The 24,462-nt window shown below is 42.1% G+C and overlaps 1 protein-coding gene across 1 annotated transcript in view; it reads right to left on the minus strand.

The window, feature by feature from the left end:
• The window catches only part of kalrna (kalirin RhoGEF kinase a), a 734,185-nt gene that overhangs the window by 216,219 nt on the left and 493,504 nt on the right, over positions 1-24,462 (minus strand). The gene's annotated exons all lie outside the window — the stretch shown is intronic.

Consider the following 24,462-nt stretch of genomic DNA (forward strand, 5'->3'; position numbering starts at 1 on the left):
ACTACAAAACATAACAATGAAGGAGACCTCCCATAATTGAAGATTTTTTTCTGCATACCTGATGTTGGTTCACTTCAGCAAGCATAGTGTAAGTGAACCAACATCACAGGCTTGCAATCTACATTACTGTGCACATTCAGGCTGCTCTGTGCATTAACATGTCAGTCACTTAGAGGACTCAGCAGGTAATTTTCAGGTTTGGTGGAACTTGCATTAATTCCCTGATTTTCCTTTATGACCTTTCACAATTCAGATTTTTATCATTTAGCAGGCATATTATTTATACAATTCAGTTTCCAGGCAAGTATACATTTTCCAAAACACCTGAAAAATTAATATTTTGGCAAAAGACTAATTTCTTTTCCACCAATCAGAGGAAACTACAGCTTAACATAATTTATTGTTAAAATATCTAACTTAAAGGAATATTATGTTGCCTTTTCAGCACTGTTGACCTTTGATATTGTTGAAATGCAAATCCATTTCTACGCTTGGCTTTGAAAGTATCAGCTGATAAATGCCATGGCAATGTATTACTCCCTTTTGCAGGAAATTCTTTACAATACCAACAACACTTAGTCAAGAAACAAAATTTACCAAATTCTTATAATCACAAGGTTGTTTTTGAACCCCAGCCACTGCAAACTTTATAATAATGAATAATCAAGAGAAAATCTGCAGATGCTGGAAATCCAAGCAAGACACACAAAATGCTGGAGGAACTCAGCAGGTCAGGCAGCAACTATGGAAAAGAGTACAGTCGACGTTTCAGACCAAGACCCTTCAGTAGGATTCAGGACTCAGTCCGAAACATCGACTGTACTCTTTTCCATAGATGCTGCCTGGCCTGCTGAGTTCCTCCAGTATTGTGTGTGTGTGTGTGTGTGTGTGTGTGTGTGTGTGTGTGTGTGTGTTCCTTATAATAATTGTTACCTTCATAAAGTTACTGAGTTAAAACAGCACAGTAAGAAGCCTGATCACCCTGATCCTTTCCCCTCCTCCATCCACTCTATCTGACCATCAGCCGCACATTCCTCTCACTGGGTACCTCACTCCTCCTACTGTTCTCATCTGCCTGTCCCAATCCTTTCTTTGATTCTACACTCTACCATCCTTTCCTATCGGATTCTATCACCTTCAGCCTTTTGTTGCCTCCATCTACCACCTTCCAGCCTCTTCTCTCTCCCATATGACTATCACACCTCCTCATCTGGATCCATCCATTGCTTACTTAACTCTTCCTTCAACCCTTCCCTTCACCCCTTTATACTGGCTATTTCCCCTCTGCCTATCAGTCTCAACTCAAAATGTCAACTGTTCATTTCTCTCCACAGATTCCTTGGCAATATCATTTCAAAGGACCTCTCCTCTGCAGAGAAGTCTTGATGGGCTGAAAGGATGCATTCTGCTCCTCTGTCTGATGATCCTGGATACGCCACATAAACGCCATTATAAAGAAGGCATGCCTGCACCTCTAGATTCTTTGAAGATCGCGAAGATCCGCATGTCATCTAAAACTCTGATAAACTTCTATAGATGTGCAGTGGAGAATATACTGACTGGTTGCATCATGGCCTGGTATGGAAAAGACCACACCCTTGAACGGAAAATCCTACAAAAGGTAGTGGCTATGGCCCAGCCCTTCACAGTAAAGCCCTCCACACCATTGAGCATATCTACATGAAACACTGTCGTAGGGAAGCAGCATCCATCATCAAGGACCCCAGCACCCAGGACATACTCTCTTCTCACTGTTGCCATCAGGAGTAAGGTAGAAGAGCCTCAGGACTCACACCACCAGATTCAGGAGCACTCATTACCCCTCAACCATCAGGCTCTTGAACCAGAGGGGATAACTTCACTTAACAAATAATAAGGTGCATTTACGACACAAGTTAAAAAGTAAACAGTATAAGTATACTGGTGTTTCATATGCGATGAGCCCTGGGTGGTGGCAGGGAGTTCAGTAGTCTCGTGACCTGGGGAAAAATGCTGTTTCCTATCCTAATGCTCTGGTATCTCCTGCCTGATGGTAGAGGGGTCAAAGAGATCGTTGGACAGATGGGAGGGATTATTGACAATGCTGAGGGCCCTGCGTACACATCGTTCCTGATAAGTATCTTTTTTCCACCCATCAGACCCTGATGATCCTTTCGACAGTCTTCGCAATCCTTTGTAAGGACTTGTGGTCAGATGCCTTGTAATTCCTGTACCAGACTGTGGTTCAGCCTGTCAGGGCACTCTCAATGATGTTCCTGTAAAAATTGGTTGGAATTGGTGGGGGGAGAGCCTCAATCTCATCAGGAAGGAAAGATACTACTATGCTTTCTTGACCAAAGAAGTGGTGTTGAGGGACCAGGTGAGATCGTCTGTTATGTGCACGCCCAGAAACTTGGTGCTCATAACCCTCTCCATAGAGGAGCCATTTATCTGCAGTGAGCAGTGGTCAGTCTGCACCTTCTAGGTCTGCATATTAAATAGTTTTTCCTCACATTCCCCTTCTATTTTTTGTCTAATGTTATAAATACCTTGGTCCTTGTATCATTTGCTAAGAGGAACAACTTCCTCTATTCATACTATCTAAACAATTCATGATCTTGTGCAATTTTACAAATTAAAAAAAAAGTTGTTCTAATAAGTACAAGCCCAGCTTCACAGTCCAACTTTGTAGCTGAAATCCTTTTTAACAAATCTGTACTTTCTCATCCATCTTGAAAGTCAGATGACCAACTTTTATCCTTTTAAAATAGAGATGTCCTTGAAGATCTTAACAGAGGATGCTTAGTCTGTATTGTGACTGGATAACATGCCCTTTCTGAAAATACCTCATTCTGAGAAGCACGTCTGATCCATATACAGTACCTACTTGAGGTGATGATTACAATACAAAGCTTTTGCTTTTTAAAAATTCTACACTTTTTTTTCTGGGTAACAATTCATTTAATTGAAGCTTTGGAATTCTGATTTAAGTGTAACCCTGCATTGACAGAAAAAGTGCATATTACTAATTTTCAATTACATGGATAAGAAGTGTTAATGGGCCATTACAGATTTTGGAGAAACATATGACATAGTTACAGAGATGTGCCTTGTATTAATCCTTTCACAACTTTCTTTACTATTACAACGTGTTGCTTTCATGATACTATTTTGGTATCTAGTCACATGTGCTTCAATTTTTTTTAATGAAATCATTTTTTTCTATTATACAACAGTGAATCCTCCAAGCGCACCACAACCTTGCCGTGGTTTGGAGGCTTGTGTGCTTCATTGACTCCTGGCTGGAGTCAGAGCTTCATGTTTTGACTCCTGGAAGGGCCACCCAAGCCAAACAGGTCAAAGGGTAAAGACCAGACTAAGAGTGGTCCACTGGTCCTCCAGGTTAGGGGGTTCAGCTCAGGGTTAACAGCCCTAACTGGTCAAACAAAACTGTTACAGGAACAGCAATGAATAATCCTTCTACATCTGTGTGCGACAGTATTTCCGAGTCTCCACTCAGGAATTGCATGACTGACAGTAAATGGAGAGAAAGCTACTGACACGATGAAGAAAGCTATGAATGCCGGCATGAAGGACCTTCATTGCTACCCTAAACACCAGCGACATTATGGGCAAAAGAAAAAGAATACAATTAAATAAAAAGAAAACATGAGCACACACACATGCTGGAAGAACTCAGCAAGTCAGATAGCTTCTACAGAAGGGATTAAACAGTCAACATTTTGGGCCAAAACCCTTCATCAGGACCAGAAAAGAAGGAGCAGAGGCCAAAATAAGAAAGTGAGGGGAGGGAAAGGAGTACTAGCTGGCGGGTGATAGGTGAGACCAGGTCAGGAGGAAGGAGGGTGGGTGGGGAGGGGATTGGTGGAAGAGGTCCAGGTTTAAAGAAGAAGGAGTACAATGGGGAGGACAGTGGAACGTGGAAAAAGGGGAAGGAGGAAGTGAACCAGACAGAGGAGAAGGGGATATGGGGAATGGAAAATGCAGAGGGGGGAGAGAAATTACCAGAAGTTAGATTAATTGATGCTATTGGATTGGAGAAGGAGCAACATCTCATATTCCATGAGGGTAGCCTCTAATCTAATGGCATGAGCATTGACTTCTCTAACTTCAGGCAACTCAGAGTGCAGACGCAACACCTCATAGTCCATCTAGGTAGCCTCCAACTTAATGGCATGAAAATAGATTTCTCGAACTCCCAGTATTTCATTCCTTCTCTCTTTTTTCATTCCACACTCTAGTTACCTTCTCACCCTTCTCCTCAATTACCCATCACCTCCCTCTGGTTCCCCTTCTCTGTCCCTTTCTTCCATAGTTTACTATCCACTCCTATTAGATTCCTTTTCCTTCAACCCTCTACGTCTTCCACCTAAATCCTCCCAGCTTCTTACTTCATCCCCTCTCCTCCACCCAACCTCCTTCCCCCTCATCTGGTCTCACTTAATACCTGCCAGCTTGTACTCCTTCTCTCCCTTCACCTTCTTATACTGACTTTTGCCTCCCTTCCTTCCCAGTCCCAAACGTCATCTGTACTCTTCTCCAGAGATGCTGCCTGGCTTGCTGAGTTCTTCCAGCATTTTGTGTGTGTTGTTCTAGATTTCCAGCATCTGAAGAATCTCTTGTGTTGAGAAAATGATAAAGGATGTTTGCATTGCCACCTTGGAAGGGGAAGGAAATGGTTTTTCTTGAAAATAAAATGCTTTATTCACCTCATCTTTTACCTATGTCTTTACTTTCCCGGAAGAAACTGATTTGCATTACACACTTTAGTACCTCACCAGCTTACTTTCAAGCATTTGCAATTTGTAAAGGCAGTCAATTCAAAGATAGTTTAACTAAACTCTCTTTGTATATTCAGCCTAATTTTGAATAACAATTCTGTTATTTTGACATACTCTTTCTCTCGACATATCTTTTATTTCTTTACGGTTTTCTTGTACAGTATACCACTACTTTGCCTTATTTTAGCATCTCTTTGCCTTTGAATCCTTTTTCTAAGCCTTTCTTAAGGCTTCTTTGCCTCTAACTGATGAGTGGTCATTATCTGGAGATTGATCTCCTGAAAATTTCCAGCATTTTACCGTTTTTATTTCAGATTTCCGGCATCTGCGGCATTTTATTTTAATGACGTCCCTACCTGATGATAAGCATGTACTTGTTCCATGCAGCTTGTGAATAATGATCAACAAAGGAACCCTAGGGTTGCTAGTAATGACCCACTTAGCAAATGCTGTTTCTTCTTGATTTGCCTCAGCCAGTTAAAAGTAAGTGCATATTTCAACAATTAACACATTACATTTCCAGGTCTCAGCTCCAAAATGATAATGGTCAAAACTTTAACTAAGAGTATTAACTTACCCCTTTTTTTTAATTAAAGTTGGTCGATGAGCTTCATTAACTCAAATGCTGTTGCACAGCAGGTTTTTAGTAAGATTAAATTACTATGCATCTCATCTGCTGTAATCCAACAGCCTAAGGGTGCTGAAGTTCAGTATTTCTTGCAATAAAGAGTTCTTTGTTCCACTTTGGAAAATTATTAAGTGTGTCACAATGACCTACTTTCCATAAACTCCTGGATAATCTTAAAGGACCAGGCTCTCTATTGGACTAGATTTCTTGCATAAATTTCCATATTCTAGTTTCAAGTTACTCCCTCAGTATATCAAATTGGCATGCTCATGATAAATCAGTTTCTTATTAACTAGGTATGGTGACAAATGTCACGAACGTTTTTTAAGATTCAATTCATTTACAGGAATATATGTTGCTGGTAAAGCCAGCAAGTCTGCCTCTCTTTGACTGTTGCAGCATACCTAATGACTCAGAACCAGAAGCCGCTTTATTGCCATTGTTGTGTGTCTGTTGTTTGTTGTCCTGAAGCAGTTGTGCAGTGCAAAGACATAAAATTGCTAAAAAGGTGAGCTTTGTCACACAGACATCAAAACATACAGTGAAATGTGCCATTTTGCGTCAATAACCAACACAGTCCGAGGATGTGCTGGGGGAAGTCCGCACGTGCCGCCACACTTCCATAGCACGCCCACAACTTAACCCTTAGCAACCCGTATGACTTCCATAGCACGCCCACAACTTAACCCTTACCAAGCCGTATGACTTTGGAATGTGGGAGGAAATCAGAGCATGGAAAAGAAATCCACGTGATTATGGGGAAAATATACAAACCCTTACAGGCAGCAGCGGGACTTGGAAAAATAAATAAATATAGCAATTAAAAGAAGAATGAGATATTATTCATGGTTCATGGGCAGTTCAGAAACATGACAGCAAAGGGGAAGAAGCTGTATCTAAAATGCTGAGCGTGGGCCTTCAGGCTCCTGTACCTCTTCCCTTATGGCAGTAATGAGAAGAGGCCATGACCCAAATGGTGAAGTTCTTTAATGAATAATGCCGCCTTCTTGAAGCACCTCATCGTGAAGCTGTCGTTGATAATGGGGAGGGTTGTGTCTCTGATACAGTTGGCTGAGTCTCAAACCCTCTGCAGACTCTTACAATCCTGTGCACTGGAGTTTGTGAGGCAGCCGGCCAGAAAGCTCTCCACCATACACTTGCAGAAATTTGCAAGAGCCTTTAGTGACATACCAAATCTCCTCAAACTCCTGACGAAATCTGGCTGCTGGCATGCATACTTCATGATTGCACCAATGCACTGGACCTAGGCTAGATTCTCCGAGATGTTGACACCCAGTAACCTACCCAGGAATCTGAATCTGAATCTGCTCACCCATTCCTCCATGACCCCTAAATGAGGAACTGTTGCATGTTTTCCTGACTTCCTCTTCCTGAAGCACAAAACCAATTCCTTGGTCTTGCTGACGTTGATTTCTGAACAGACCATGAACCCAAGAACACAACCTCAATTTTTGCACTACATATTGATTTTTTATATATTTCTTATTGTAACTTAATAGCAATTCTTTTTTGCATGTACTACTGCCACAAAACAACAAATTTCATGACATATCAGTGCTGATAAACCTGATTCTGATTTTGAGTGTGAATGTGTTGTTGCAACACCACTCAACCAGCTGATCTCTCATTCCTGTACGCCTCCTCATCACTACCTGAGATTTTACCAACAACAGTGGTGTCATCTGCAAATCTACAGACGGTGTTTGAGCTGTACTTAGCCACACAGTAATGAGCGTAGAGCAGTGGGCTAAACACGCATCCTTGAGCTACAGCTGGGTCAATTGTTAGTGAGATGTTATCACCAAATCCTACTATGATCACCCGACGAGGAAGTTGCAGAGAGGTATGGAGGCCTAGGTTGAGAATTTTGGTGACTAATATTGAAGGGTTGATGGTACTGAATGTTGAACTGTAATCAATAAATTGAAGCATGATTTTTGCTACTGATTACGATATGGACCCAACAACAGTGAAGAAGTGGCAATATATTTTCAAGTGGAGGTAGTGTTCAATTTAGACAGGAAATTGGGACTCACATTGTTTCTGTGTGTTTTCTGCCCTTGCTCCTCTGAGGGATGGTTTGCAAGGCACTAATTAGGAATCCTTTGCGAGAATCAGTGGGGGACTGTGGCGGTAATTGTTTGAACATTTGGAAGGACAGAAGGCATGACAGTCACCTGGTAACCTCCTCCCCTTCCTGCTCTGCAACGTATGAGTTCCTTATCTCTTTTTCCCAGTTCTGGAAAGTTAACTCAGTTTCCTTTTCCTCAGACGCTGCCTGACCTGCTATTTTCTGCATTTTCTGTTTTTATTTCTGATTTACAGCATCTTCCTGTGTTTTTGATTTTCATTAGATTGCAAGTCAAGTGAGCTGGATGGTGATGAGCTGCTTGAGTGTGGTGTGCACTGTACTCAACCAGACAGGAGGAGGTGTTTCCATAACGCTTTTAAATTCTGCCTTGCAGATTGTGAAAATGTTTTAAGGAGTGAAATGGTTAATTATTTGCCGCAGGATACCCAGCATCTGACCTGCTCTTGTAGCCAAATTTATGCGGCTGGTTCAATTAAGTTTCTGGTCAAGTCACCCCCAGACTGTTGATAAAAGATTTAGTGAGGATGGTGACATTTGTGTGCCAAGGATAGATGGAGGTGGTTATTCCATGGCACTTAACCAGCATAAAATAATCAACTGGATTTGATTCCTTCGCAGCCAGCGCTACTTATTGTTCCTGTTTTAAGATGCGTTTGTGGGATCATGGTGGGATGCTCAAGTATATTTATTGTTATAGTTTAGCTTGTGTGCTTGTGGGTCGCCCTGAGTGTGTGATAATCACCTCTCCCATCTGTATGAGACTGAGCAGTTCGCACTGAGCGATGGCCCTCTGGCTATTATTGTGTCTTTCGCAATAAAACCAGCAGTTGAGATAAGCAATCTCTTCTTATCTGTCATCATGGACTGAGTGCTCGGCACAGTACTTATTTTTAAAATGTATGGACCAATAAGATTAATCTAAACATTAACTGTTCTCTGGAGTTTTCAAAGTGTAACAAGTCAAAAGACTATGGACATTTAATCGTGCTCAATACAACTAACAAACTCATTGGTTACTCTGAACTACAGCATTTGAAATTCTTGTTTTATTGATCCAACTATATTGTCTCAAAATCAGTCTCTTCTATTTTGCACCATTATAACTGATTTGTAAAGGAATCATAGCTTTCAAACTGGTGATTCTTGGGATTTTGATTGTGGGCTATTAATAGCAGAAGAAATCCTGCACTCTTTGCATTGGTTTTAAAAATAATTTTATTGCACTCATATCATTTGTAAAATTGGAAGCAACACACATAAAATGCTGGAGGAACTCAGCAGGCCAGATAGCATTTATGGAAAAGAGTAAACAGTCAACGTTTCGGACCCAAAACGTTGACTGTTTACCCTTTTCCATAGAAGCTGCCTGGCCTGTTGAGTTCCTCCAGCATTTTGTGTGCGTTGCTTTTGATTTCCAGCATCTGCAGATTTTCTCATGTTTGAGTAAATTTGGAATCTGCTTTCTGTTCTCCTCCCTCAACATTTCAAAGCAGGGTCCTGCATTTTACTGCTTTTACTTCTGCACATAAACAAAACATTATTATAAAGTTATTAATGATGTCCTGAGTATTTTAATAAATAATACCTATACTTTCTTATCCTTCCTCACTTCTTTAGAGCCTTTGACCAGCTGACTTCAATGTCTCTCACCTGTCCACAAAGTGAATGGGAACTGGTCACACCTGGTTCCATTCCTGCTTGTCTAATCGCACCTAGTGAAACAACTTGAATGACTTATCTTCCTGCATATACAATGTTACTTTTATACCTGCTGACAATTCACCCCCTTCTACTTTTCATCACTGTGTTATATTCAGATATACACAAGTGGCCACTTTATTAGGTATACATGCTCACGTGCTTGTTAGTGCAAACATCTAATTAGCCAATGATGTGGCAGCAACTCAATGCATAAAGTTATGCAGACATGGCCAAGAGGTTCAATTGTTGTTCAGATGAAACATCAAAATGGGGAAGAAATGAGATCTAAGTGGCTTTGATGGCAGAATGATTGTTGGTGCCAGATGGGATAGTTTTATTATCTCAGAAACAGCTGATCTCCTGGGATTTTCATGCAGAACACTCTCCAGAGTTTACAGAGAATGGTGCAAAAAACAAAAAAAATACCCAGTAAGCAGCCGTTTTGTTGACATAAACACTTTGCTAATGAGGTCAGAGGAGAATGGCCAGACTGGTTCAAGCTGACAAAGGCTACAGTAACTCAGATAGCCACATGTTATAACAGTAGTGTGTAAAAGAGAATTTCTGATTGTCCAACATGTTGAACCTTGAAGTGGATGGGGTGTACTGAATAAAGTGGCCTCTGAGTGTACGGTTAATTTCCATATCCCAGTTATACTGTTCTACCAATGCCACTATGCCGTTGCACTGCTTATCCCCGATCCAACGCTGAAAGAACAGACATTTTCTCTGATTAACTCTTTGGAAATTCAAAGTCTTTATTTTTGTTTCCATCACCAACACTACCTCTCTTCCTGGCAAATTTCTGAGGGGAAACCAGACTGTTTGCAGTCTTGGTATCCTCTTTGAGCTGTGCAGTGGTTTGAAGCACATATCTTCAACCCAAAAAACACTTATTTCCTCCTCTCTAGTGATATTCCATTGCATTCTACCTTGGCCTTTTGCCTCTAAAAGCCTCATGTACACTTATATTATCTCAAGGTTAACTGGTCAGTTTATCTCATTTTACCATCCTTGATTTAAGGTGGTAAAGTACATTGCTGCCAATGCCCTAATCTGCACCTAGTTTCCAAAGAAACTGGGGCAATGAGGTTCCTTTGTGTTACATTCATTCCAGCTGGATCAGAAGGTACTTTGGTCTTTTCACAGCTTGCTATATACTTGGCTTACTTCTGAGAGTCACAGCTTCACTGAACAGCCATTTGATTCACTTCATGCGGCATAAAGAAATTGCTCACAACAATGGATATATAAAAAACTACGGGATCAGATTTAACAACTAAAGATCTGTATTCCAGAATTAACTGCATCTCTACATCAGCTGTTCAAAAGTACTTAAAACACACAGAGCAATTTGACAATAGTAAAATGCCAATACAGTTCATAAAAAAGACAAATTCAATCCTATCTAATTACTGTGCAGTCAGTTTACTCTCAAGAAAATGATGGAAATTGTGGCTAACACTGAGTGAAAAATTTTCAGTAATAATCTAAGCTTGGGTTTTGCCAAGATCACTCAGCTCCCGATCCGTATCACATCGTTCGTTTTGTGCCGTGATGTATGATGAGGTTGATCATGGTCTTTCCATGACCATGACAGTTCTTGGCATATTTTTATGCATAAATGGTTTCCTGTTGTCTTCTTCTGGACAGTGTCTTGACAAGACAGGTAACCTCAGCCACTGGAAGTACTCTTCAGAGATTTTCTGCCTGGTGTCAGTGGTCACATAACCAGGACTTGTGATATGTACCAGCTGCTCATTCAGCCATCCACCACCTGCTATACCTTGCCCAAGGATGACCTGCAGGCCAGCGGTGGGAAGGAGCACCTTACATCTCCTTTGATAGAGACGTATCTCTACCACTTCACAACCTGGTTCAAAAAGGATCAAAGAGCTGAACTCCATTGGTGGGGTGCAACTGAATGTCCTTGACATTAGGATAACATTTGATCATGTGAGATCAAAATTCTAAAACCAATCAGCAAAAGAAGATAAATACTCCAATGTGTACTGGCAGACCAGTCATAAAGACAGATAGTTGTAGTTACTGGATTTCAATCGTCCTAGCCCCAGAACAATGCTGTAGGAATTCCTCAGAAGAGTTTTGTCAATCTAATCATCTTCAGCTTCTTCATCAATCACTTAACTCCCATCATAATATCAGAAGCGGAGATATTTGTTCATGGGAACACAATGTGCAACTCTATTCACAAGTCCTCAGCAAATGAAGCAGTCATAGAAACATAGAAACATAGAGCACAATACAGGCCCTTCGGCCCACAAAACTGTGCCGAACATGTCTCTACCTTAGAACTACCTAGGCTATACCCATAGCTCTCTATTTTTCTAAGCTCCATGTAGCCATCCAGGAGTCTCTTAAAAGGAGTCTCCTGGCTTAAAAGGATACAATGTAACCTTTAACAACATTCAAGCTTAGGCTGAAAAATAGCAAGTAAGATTTTCACCTCAAAATTGCCAGGCACTGACATTTTCCAACTAGAAAGGATCTTACCACATATCCTTGACGCTCGATAGTAGTACAATTCTTAAGTCTCCCATAATCAACATCCTGAAGATCACTATTGACCAGAAATTCAAATGACCCGAACCCAAACACTGTTGCCATAAGAACAGGTCAGAAGATGGATATCCTGCAGTGAGTAAGCAATCAATACTGCCATTGCCACTGACACGTCATCTATAGTGAAAAGGGATACATTAAAAATTAATGCTACCTTTCAGTGATCATGAATACACCCATTTTATGTGAGCTGACTACATTTTGTTTCCTGGAGAGCAGCAGGCAAATATGTGCGTTGGATTATTAATGCTGTGTGTCAACTTGCAAATTTACCATACACGGAAAAGATTTTTTACACTCTTAATATGAAAATGATGAGTGACCATGCACAATCATGCTAGTTGATATCTGATAGCCTCTCATGCTGCCTTCATTTTGAAGCAGTCTGCTCTGCTACCTGCACTGAGGAACCACGTGAAATGACTGACACAAGAAAGTCTGCAGATGCCAGAAATCCAAAGCAACGTACACACAAAATGCTGGAGGAACTCAGCAGGCCAGGCAGCAGCTATGGAAATGAGTAAACAGTCGATGTTTCGGGCCGAGACCCTTCTTTAGGACCACTGGCAAGCTACATCAAGATTTCACCCACTAGACCCCATTCACAGATCTGTGGTGGGCAGCTGTATCCTGCGTAACCTTGGCATCACGAGCTCTCAGCCTCTTTCTCTATCAATACAATAAGTTATTGCAGAGCAGGAGAACAAAAAAAAAGCGAAGGGACATGAATAGATAATCTAAAAAGACATTTTCATGCTGGGCAATCCATGTCCAATTCATCTGACCACAAGACAACTGTAGAAATATCAGATACTGATTCCCCAACTGCACCCTTCCTATCTTCCTTCTGTCACCGACAATCGAACCAGAATAAACTTGAAATTTTCCAAATCGGGTTGCAAAATAAGGGGATGACAAACACTACATATATGGTACCTCTCTCCCTGTGTGTTCCTTTTGTTCTCATCTGCTGGTAGTAATGCTAATTGTGATAATAAATCTGATTCTGATTATGCAGACCTTTGGCTTTTTTGGTGATGTTACGCAAAGCAAGTCGAGTATCCAGCACAACTGATAGGTTGCTGAGTTTCAGTGGCTTTGCCAGAAGATTAAGTGGCTCACGGCCAAGCAGACCAAGTTTCTATGCACCTTCCTAATCCCGGCTGCAGCAGTCTGGGCTGAATGTTTGGCAGATCCCAGCAAGGGCACAGGCCATGCAACTGTGATGGGTCCACAGATACTGTCTTGCTCAAAGAGAACAGAATTGTGCTTTATACAAGTACTTCCACTCCCTTTAAAATTCTCATTAACTCTTCTGAAATTCTACCACTCAACTATAAACTAGGGACAATTTATAATGCCCAAGGAACTATCTTGGGGATGTGGGAGGAAACTGGAATACTCGGAGGAAACCCAGATGGTTACAGGAGATCTGTAAGCACCAGACAGACAGGCCCTCCCAATTAAACCAGACAACACAATCAGAAAGGGCTTCCCTTTACCACTAACTGTCAGGCGTTGCAGGAGAACACAGAACTCTGGGAGCAGCAGATTAGCTGCCGGGAGTTGTGTGCCTGGAGAGATGCGACTTGTTGGTGCTGCCTCTCCGGGCACAGAGCTCGGAAAAAGCGATGCAACAGACTTTTAACATCGTAAATCAGCGAGTTGTTTGTTCTGTCTCCCCTCTCGCTGTGAAACAGGGATTCCTCTTTTGCTCTCATTAGGGTGAGAGAGAGAGCCTGTGGTATGTCGAATTATTGGGTGAACGAGTAGTCCTTGGGGTACTGCAAGTCTGTGTCTTTCATTGATGCTTTGCTGCAGGCTTGAGTGCTCGGTGGAGGGTGCTGATGCTGTTTTGCTGGTGGGGGGAGGGTTGTTGTCTTGCTGCTGCTTGTGCATGGGAGGGGGTGTCGGGGGGCTTTGGGATGCTAACATTTTAACTGTCATTCATTCTTTGGGGCACTCCTATGTTTTTGTGGATGTCTGTGAAGAAAAAGAATTTCAGGATGTATGTTGTATACATTTCTCTGATCTGACATTAAATACACCTATTGGAACCTATTGAAATCCCCTTCCTCTGCCACCTCCTACTCCTCTACATCAACCTTTACCACCACTTCTGCCTTCTCCTCCTCTTGCCAAATACTAATCTCACCTGACATTGAGGTAATTGAGGGTGAATCAGATGAAGACCATCATCTGAAGGCATTCCTGGAGTGGTACAGATATTGCCATCTTGTCCTGAAGACTCAAACTGTATTCACTAAGAAAGTTTCGGTGGCCTCCTGGAAATCTTTATAATGGCATTCAACTGCTCTAGGAAGAGAAAAAATTCCTCTTCATTTAGAAGGGAGCATCAGAAAACTTGCTAATCCAGGACATATGGCATTCGTCAGCAATTGCCTAAAATGATTCAAAGGCAAGGAATTTTAGGGTGACCCTAACCTTGACCTTTTAAGAACAACTGTGTCCTTCAGAACTTTCTTAATGAATGCATTCTGGGTCTTCAGGACAAGACGGCAATATCTGTACCATAGAAACATAGAAAAACTACAGCACAATACAGGCCCTTCAATGCTGTGCTGAACATGTACTTACTTTAGAAATTACCTTGGGTTACTCATAGCCTGCTATTTTTTAAGCTCTATATGCCTATCCAGGAGTCTCTTAAAACCACTGCAAGGATGCCTTCTGCTATTATCTTGCTCGCCCTGCCAAAGGTCACAGTTCTATGTTATCACTAAACTGAGAAATTCTTAACATGATATATTGCTCTTCAGAGAGCAGGCAGGCAATAGGTGAGTGTCACTCTCTCAGGGTTACTGGAGTTCTTGCTTTGCAGTTACACGCCCTTTATCCAGTCATCCACTGGGGTAAAGTTTAAAGGTGATGTGGGAGGCAAGTTTATTATTTACTTATTGCATCTCATGCAATCCCCAGATTTAATCCTAGCCTAACCATGAGACAATTTACAATGACCAATTAACCTTCTGTCATGAGCCCCATTGGCCCCTGCGGCTTGCCCTATAGCATTCAGCTTCACAGTTCCTCAAGTACCTGTATTTACTAATTGCCTAGTTGCTTTCGGTTTAATCTTGTCAAGTTAATTGCCACTGGCACATATTTCCCACTCTCTATCATTATTTAAAGGGGACTCTCGTTGTGCTCTGAAACCAGAGTCCTACTGTGTTTATGGAGAATGATTTGTCTCATGGTATCACTTGGTCGTGCCTCTGAGGCTCTGTTGGCATTCCTCTTGTTTCCGTCTTGTCATGGGGATTTTGCCACCCCTCCGCTCCTGGGCCAAGTCATTATCTGTGCCTACTGTAACTGAGGCTGCCATCCACCATACGTGCATTGAGTCAGTACCAGTGACCACCATAACAGAGAGAGCCTAGCGTTCTTCTGCATTTGGGCCCTGTCCTGTGGGCACGCACCGTGACACCTACCAACCAGTATATCTTTGGACTGTGGGAAGAAACCGGAGCACCCAGAGGAAATCCATGTGGTCATGAGGAGAATGCACAATCTCCTCATACAGGCAGCGGCGGGAATTGAACCTGGGTTGCTGGTACCGTAAAGCGTTGTGCTAACCACTTCGCTGTCACTTCTGTAGTTTTACACTGAAAGTGGTAGGTGCCTGGAATGGGTTAGCAGCTGTAGCTGTGGGAGCAGGGAGTTTGGTGGAGTTTAAGAGGCATTTAGATAGACACATGAATATGAAGGAAATGGAGGGATATAGGTGATTCATAGGAAAGAGGACACTTCATATAAATTGGCATCAAGAACAAAACAACATCAGGTGCTTAATAACCTGTTGAGTGCTGTATTGTCCAATGTTCTATGTTTTATCCCTTCTGTCTATGGAACTCCCTGGAATATCTGCCTTTCCTCAAATGCCTATTGTGTGCAGCACCTCCAGCAGGGGAGCCCCACACCACAGTTTTCCCTGTACCCCACTGGGAAGCTGCTGCTGCCTCCAGGTGTAACTCTACTTATTCTACAAAAGAAAGGGCAGTGGGTTAGTAGGTCTTGAGCATGTGAATGATGGTTATTGTAAACCAGCATGTGGAAGTCATGAGATTTAGCAGCTCTAAGAAAAAGAAGCAGGTGTGGAGTTAATGCACATTTGATACAAGTCCTGATTGATAATTACAACTGAAAGGTGAATACATTCTATCAGTCGTGGTCTGTAGGAAGTGATGCGGTTGCTGTAATACAGCATTCAGAACTCGACCATTGCCTCTGACCACTTGAGGAATTCTATCTACGTCCTCAGTGCATATCTCCTGATGTTGGATAGCTCTTCAGAAAATAATAACACCTACTCCCTCCAGTGCATGAACCTTTTGGAAAATTCATAATTGCTTGCACAATTCCCAAGCCATTTTCTAGCACAGCCAAAAAAAACACCTTCAAGAGGTGCAAACTTGATCAAAGAATTCAGGGTAATTACTGCATGCTAGCCACTGTTGGAAACCACTTTAATCATACTTTTTATAAGATTTGTACTTTTTAACAAACTCATGTATTTTGCACATTCACTGGTAAAAAGCGGTATCGCAGCTAAACTAACAGTTTATCACCTTTCTCCTTTTTCGTTGGCTATTAGCACATTATCCACGTGAAGTAACGGTTTTAATTATGTGCCCTATTAACTAATACATTGCTAGCTAAGGAATATTCCTTATCTTATTATAAAAGTGATAGATTTTTCAGAGGCGCCATCTTGGCTTCTTTATTCCTTTGTCTTCACATCCAGACACCGCTGGGTATCGTTTCTCAGCTCTTTATTTAGTTTGCTTAGTATTTGCATGCTTGCTTGTACTCTAAAATAAACTGAAGGCTTGGAAGTAAGACTACTCGTCATTCCTGACTCCCAGAAGAATCCTAAGGATCAGAAAGTAAACAGATCCAACAACACTCGTCGACTGTAATTGCCTTGCCCACTGTGGCCCCAGGGCAACCACTAGAAAAATTCTCTTCTGGTGGATACTCCATGATCAAACTCCATAAATGACCATATTCTGCTTATAATGGTACAGGTTAATCATATGTTTACTACTCCCTATTTTCAAGGCTTATCTAATTTGTGTGTATGTGTGTGTGTGCGCCCTTAACTCCTGTTGGAGTCGTCCGGGCACCGTCATGACAAGCTTGTACAGCGTGTCTTGGGCATCTGAAACCTGGTGGAGCCCATCCCTCTCCAGGTTTTTTTTTACAAGGTTGAGTTGTTAGCTCAACACTCAACCAAGGCACGGATGGAGAGCATGCAAGGGAGTTGGCCAGATCTGAACTTTGGACCTCTCGCCCCAAAGTCTAGCGCTGATGCCACTAGGCCACCAGCCGACAATTTATCTAATTTACCTTCTGCATATTTAAAAAAGGGTCAAGTAGGAAAGGATGACAAAAGTTAGTGACACACCAAATCAACGTAGGATTTCATGCAGACTTCTCCATTATATTTTGTCCAAAGGCAGATACCAACATAAGTCACACAATTAAACATTTGAAGTTACTGTATGTACTGAGAAGGATATCTCAGGTGAATTCTCACTGCCTTCACAATCAAAACAAATATGCCAACTTACCCTTTGGGAGCCACCTTTACCGGAGTTTTTAAAACCTCTGGATATCCAGCGTTGCATGATTAGACTTTAGCTTCTTTTTATATATGTATATATATATATAACTCAGAGACAAGGAAAATCACTACTAGACACATATACTTCACCAAGATCAAGTCAGTGTTTCGAGTCTTTAAATCTCCAGGATAGTTACAGCAAAGTTTAATTTAAAATTGGACTTTGAACACCAAGATAAGATTCATTTCTCAATAAGGTACAGAGTTCGAAACTGAACTTATATTATTCATTTGCTAAAATACCAAAGAGAGGTTATGTGTATCAGTAAAAAATAGAGAAATTAGACTTTTATCTTTCGAATAGATGCTGAGAAGTTTATTAGAGTTTAGATAAATAAAACCATGAGACCATTGGGAAGATCAATTTCTACTGATCAGCAACTGAAGGGAACCCATCTAAAGTCAGCAGCAAGAAAATGCGGGGATGTTAGTAAAATGATTTTCCAGTGGATTGTAACAAAAAAACTTGGCAGGAGATAAGAATACTCAAAGAAACAGACTCCAATAATTTTTAAATTGGGCATGTATGAATTTTGAAGAAGTCTTCAGGTGTGTCCAGAGAAAAGGGGAATAAAATAGGATTAAAAATATAGCCCAGTTGAGAATTATGTTAGAACAAAAGTCTTTTTTTTCTGTTCTTCCGGAATTCATTAACAAAATTTGTCTTTTATAACTTCATCAAGGTCAAAGTATGATTTCACATATTTCGAGGTCCATATCATTTATTATGTGACTCACATACATTCAGTGTCCACTGAGAGTATGATCATGGTCTTCTGCTGCTGTAGCTGTGCAGGAAAATCCCACGAGATCAGCAGTTTCTGAGAAACTCAGACCATCTCATCTGGCACCAACAGTCATTCCATGTCAAGGTCCCCTAGATCACATTTCTTCCCCATTCTGATGTTTAGTCAGAACAACAACTGAACTTTTTGACCATGTCTGTATGTTTTTGTGCATTGAGTTGTTGCCACATAATTGGGTGATTAGATGTTTGCATTAACAAGCAGGTGTAGCTAATAACGTAGCCACTGAGTATATTTGACTAAATCAAAGTCAAAGTTGAGTTTATTGTCATATGCACAAGTACATGCATGCACAGGTGCAATGAAAAACTTATTTGCAGCAGCATCACGTGCACAGAGCATCATATAAGCAGCAGTCACAAGGGAAAACAAATATAAATTGCACACAAGTTTTACAAGAAAGGACCCAATTAGGATTTTAAAAAGTCCATTTTAGTGCAAAGTGATCAAAGTGGTTATAGCATCACTAAAGCTGGTTAAGAAAGTGAATGTTTGAATGGTTGAAGGGAAGTAGCTGTTCTTGAACTTGGTGGTGTGGGACTTCAGGGTTTCTATACCCCTCCCCAAAACTAGTTGTGAGAAAATGAAATGGTCTGCATGGTGGGGATCTTTAATGATGAAAATTGGCTTTTTGAGACAGTACCTCCTGAAGATACGACCACTGGTGGGAAGGATGGTATATTGGGCAGGATGCATGCTATAGCCAACTCCTTAAGACACTTCATTGCAGCTGGTGTAAGCACCACCAGATGGTATTTATTGTGGCAGGTCATCATGCTCTTCTTGGGCACAGGTATAATAGATGTCTTTTTGAAGTAGGTGGGAATCTTAAACAGCAGAATTGAGAGGATGGATATGACCATAAATACTCCAGCCAGATCTTTAGTACTCAGCCAGGTATGCTGCCTGGAGCAGAAGCTTTTCATGGATTGAAGGGCGCTTGGCCGTTGGCTTCAGGGACTGACATTACAGGATCATACACAGATGTAGGGACACACGTGGGTGTGTCATAGCTCTCCTTATCAAAGCATGCAAAAAAGACCTTGTGCTTTTCTGGGAAGGATGTGTCACTATCTGTTCTCACCTTGTATGAAGTAATAGTTTTCATGTCTGCCACAGCTGGCATGTGCTAATACGTGATTCAATTTAGTATGAAATTGCCTCCTCACTCACAATGGCCTTCCTGAAGTCACACCTAGAGCTTGCATGGCTCTGGGTCACCAACCTTGAAGGCCATGGATCAAGCAGTCAGCAATTATGATTCTTTTGGCTCATCTGGGGCTTCTGCTTGAGGAAGATTTGGAATGCTTTTGTGGGTACACAGTGCTAATGACTCTGGCACATTCATTTAGGACCTGACAGTTCCTTGAACGCCTACTTAAAACAATCCCAAATTTGCTCTTCCACCTCTGCCATCCAGCTCTTCTTAATCCTCTACACAGGTCTTGAACTTTTCAATATCTGTCTGTACACTGGCAGGTGGTTGGAAGTGCAGGTGAGGGATGGATCAATAAATGTTCTTGATGGTAGTGTAGCATGGTCAAGTGTGTTGGGCCTTCCAGTGTGGCAGGTAATGTGTTGAAAATACTGTAATTTGGCAGAGATTTCTTCAAACTGGCTTGATCAGTCTCCTGCCACAACACGACAAGGCTTGGGAAATGCTGCTTCTCTGTTGCTGATTACTGCATTTGGTTCCTTAAGGGCTAGGTGACATGTAGACTACAGATGGGATGAAGGTAGGGGATTCCTGTGGATGTCGCAACCACGTATTCGGCAGTGCAGTAGATACGGCAATTGTGCCTGTGAATTTGCTCGTGACAGCTAATTATTAGTTAATCCTGACAGTATTCAACTCCATACTTGTATTCGTAGTGCTTGTCGAGACTTGGACAGAGCACAGCAATGCTTTGCTGCTGTTTTGCGGTCGGCCTTCCCTGAGAAACTGGACTTTCAAGTCAACCGACTCTGAAGACTAGTGGTATTTGTTTAATGTTTATATGTTCTTTTCAGCCTCAGTGTAGGCTTCGTTTTCATTTTGAGAGCTTTAGTTAACAGCCCTGTTTGGCCTAGCGTTTATTGTTTTATTTTCCCTTTAACACGGTTCGTATTAAAGTCCGTGAACTATCGACCTATCTCAGTGTCTCTCACTCCGCACTTGGGCCATTTCCGAACCTTGCAACAGCAAGTCTCGAGCAACAAAGTTGGACCCAGCAGAGAGACAACAGCTGACCCTGGCCATGAGGTTCATTGGTCAGGTAGGAGACAAGCTACAGGCAATGGAACCGGTTCTCAGTGAAGTTATGGAGGCAATGAGGCAGGTAACCTCATGCCGACAAGCCCATTCTCACTTGGAGAAACAGGTATCGTCCCGAGGTGCAACTGTTCAACAGCTCACCACAGACAATCGGACTCAGGTGTCTATGATTTCCGCACTCACGGCTGCCGTCCATGAACTTACTGTGAACAGCCACCATCAGCGACAGCCACTAACATTCTCACCAGCTCAATTCAGCAGCTTCAGGCCGCCTCAGTACCACTCCCAGCATCTCGCAGGTCCTCCTTTTCTGCTGCCCCGACAATCTCTCCCACTAATGCTACCGCTACCCTCTTCCCTTGACGGCGTCTGCATTTGAACATCTCCAGGGAGCATTAATATTTTTCAAAATTGATCTGCGCAATGCTTACAATCTGATTCGCATAAGAGAAGGAGATGAGTGGAAAACGGCTTTCAACACCTCTAATGGCCACTATGAATACCTGGTGATGCCTTTTGGTCTGGCCAGTGCCCCTGCTGTATTCCAGGCCTTGGTTAACAACGTGCTCAGGGACATGTTGAACCAGTTTGTCTTTGTGTATTTGGGTGACATCCTTATCTATTTCCACTCTCATCAGCAGCATGTCCAGCATGTCCGGAGAGTACTTAGATGCCTTCTTGAAAATAACCTTTACGTCAAGCCTCAAAAATGTGAATTCCATAAAGACCAGGTGTTGTTTTTGGGCTAAATATTTACCCCATCCAATGCTCAAATGAACCCTGGTAAAGTTCAGGGTTAGGGGTCTGTATACAACTCCAAACAGGGTCTTTTTACCCTTGCAGTTTCTTAGTTTTACCCACAATGATTCAACACCTTCCAACCCTATGTCACCACTTCCAAATGTTTTGATTTCATTTTTTACCAACAGAGCAATGCCACCCCTTCTGCCTTCCTGCCTGTCCTTTCAATACAATGTTTACTCTTGGACATTAAGCTCCCATCTATAAGCTTCTTTCAGCAATAATTCAATGAGGCCTACAACATTATACATGTCAATCTGTAGCTATGCTACACGGTATACCTTATTCTGTATACCGTGTATATTCAAATATAACTGTGTATATTCAGTCCTGCATTCATCACCCTTTTCGATTTGGAGCCCTTTTCACATTGCAACTCATCATGTTGAGTACAATTTTCAACAACCTCTCCTTGCTAGCAGTCTCACCTACACACTGCCTCTGTAAACCAACAACTCCATCCCCAACTCTGGCAACCTGTCGGCAAGGATATTGGTCCGCCTCGGGTTCAGGTGTAGCCTGTCTCTCAGTACTCTCAATGGGAAGTCAAGGAGGAAGGTTCATCGATCTTAAATTGTCACTTTTTGATTTTGCTCAACCATTTGATTCCTAACTTTGTCTGAGGTTTTACCAACCTCTGCCTCCACAACCTCTCCACTAATTGTTCTGGCACTCTGGTTCCCATCCCCCTGCAACTCTAGTTTAAACCCCACCATGCAGAATTAACAAACCTTCCTGCTAGGATATTAGTCCCCCTCCAGTTCAGGTGCAAACTGTCCCTTCTGTACAGGTCCTAACTTCCCTGGAAGAGAGACCAATGATCCAAAAATATTATGCCCTCCCTCCTACACCAACTCTATGTATTAAACTGTATACTCTTCCTAGTTCTAGCCTCACTAATATGTGGCATGGCTAGCAATCCTGAAATCACAACCCTAGAAGTCCTGCCCTTTAACTTAGTACCTAACTTCTCTAAACTCGAACCTTGTCACGCATCCTACCCATGTCATTGGTACCTACATGGACCATGACTTCTGGCTGTTCAGCATCTCACTTAAGAATGCTGAGGACTCAGCCCAAGATATCCTGGACCCTGACACTCGGGAGGCAACATACCATCCAAGAATCTTGTTCTCACCCACAGAACCTCCTGTCCATTCCCCTAACAAATCTCCTATCACTACAGTGTGCCTCTTCTTCCCCCTTTCCTTCTGAGTAACAGAGGCAGAGATTTATGAGCATTTGGAAAACTATGGCCTAATTAGTTTTGTGTGAAGCAAGATGTGGCTCACCAACTTGATTGAGTTTTTTGATGAGGTGACAAGGGTGATTGATGAAAATAGAGCTGTGGATGTTGTCTAAATGGATTTTAGTAAGGCGTTTCACAAGGTCCCCCATGACAGGCTCACCCAGAAGATTAAGAAGCATGGTGAATTGGCTGATTGGATTCAGAACTGGCTTGCCCATTGAAGACAGAGGGTAGTGGTCAAAGGGATTTATTCTAGCTGAGATCCGCAGAGATCTGAACTAGGACCTCTACGGTTTGTGATGTTCTGTGTGTAACTTGTGACACCAAACCAAGTTATCAGACAATTGATGCTAATGAGAAAGATAAGGGAGACAATGGAGAAACGTTCAAAATGTTAATGAGAGAGGAGAAGAGAGATTAACGGAAAAGAAACACAATTCAGAATATTGACAGACCGGTTGCTTTGAACCTGAACTGTTTGAAGTTTGATGGACAGGCGAAACCTCAGCAGGGGGATAAAAAGAACAGGTTCGCTAAGGCACGACACACCACAAGATCACGAGATAATGAGACCCTGGAAGAGCGGTGTGCCCCCACAAGTTGGTAGGAGTTTGGAGGTCCAGTTCGCGGGAACCAACCATAGACTCACAGGATGCAAAGGTACGATCGGTGGGAACCTTGTGTGTGTGTCCGCCCTTGCCTGGGTGCCGGATTCACCGCGGAAGAACGGTTGTATCCGGAACGGAGGGGTCACAGTCGGTGACCACAGCGGGATAGAAGACATCAAAGGGTTTGCCCGAAACCAGCTGCGAAGATATCCAAAAGGTCTGCCTAAAACCAAATTGCATCTCTCTGTCTCTCTCCAACAGCACAACAGCGATTACTGCGAACTGTACTAAGCTGAACTGAACTCTGCGTCACTTAAGACTGATCATTTTACCCCTAGACTGCGATAGAGCTTGGTTTGATTCCTATTACCTTAGCTCAGTGTACATGTGTGTATTATCATTGCTAACCTGTTGCATTTATATCCTTAGGATTAGAGTACTGTGTTACTTATTTCTTTAATAAAACTTTATTAGTTCCTAGTAATCCAGACTCCAACGAGTGGTCCATTTCTGCTGGTTTGGCAATCCAGTTACGGGGTATGTAACAAAATGTACAATGGTGGATGAAAATGTAGAATGGTGGGATTTGTAAGTTTGCCTATGATACGAAGATCAGTGGGGTTGAGGATAGGGTAGATGTCTGGCAAAGAATACAGCAAGATATAGATCTGTTGCAGTTATGGGTGGAGAAATGGCAGATGGAGTTTAACCCGGACAAACGTGAAGTGTTGCACCTTGATAGGTCAATGTAAAGAGACAATGCAGATGGATCTTGGAGTCCAAGTTCATAGCTCCCTTTAAGTGACCACACAGGTTGCCAGGGCTGTTAAGAAGGTATATGGCATGGTTGTCTTTAATAGTTGAGGTACTGAGTTCTGAATCCAGTCAGTCAATTCACCATTGATCCCATGCCTTTCATAAGGGACCTGTCAAATGCCTTACTAAAATCCATTTAGACAACATCGACAGCTCTACTTTGAGTTTCAAAGTCAGGAAGTTAGGTTGCAGCTTTATAAAACTCTAGTTAGGCAGCATAGGGTGTATTGCATACAGTTCTGGTCATCCTATTAAAAGAGGGATGTCGAAGCTTTAGAGAGAGTGCAGAAGGGGTTTATCAGGATGCTGCTGGAATTAGAGTGCTTGTGGTACCACGAGGGTTGGAAAACATTGCATTGTTTTTTCTCAAGCGACAGATGCTGAGAGGAGATCTGACAGAGGTACAGTATATGAGATTATGAGAGGTTTATTGAGAAGGTAGAAAGTTTCTTTATCCCAGGCTTGAAAGGTCTAAAAG

The sequence above is a fragment of the Mobula birostris genome, chromosome 6 (genome assembly GCF_030028105.1).
Source record: "Mobula birostris isolate sMobBir1 chromosome 6, sMobBir1.hap1, whole genome shotgun sequence".
NCBI lineage: Eukaryota > Metazoa > Chordata > Chondrichthyes > Myliobatiformes > Myliobatidae > Mobula > Mobula birostris.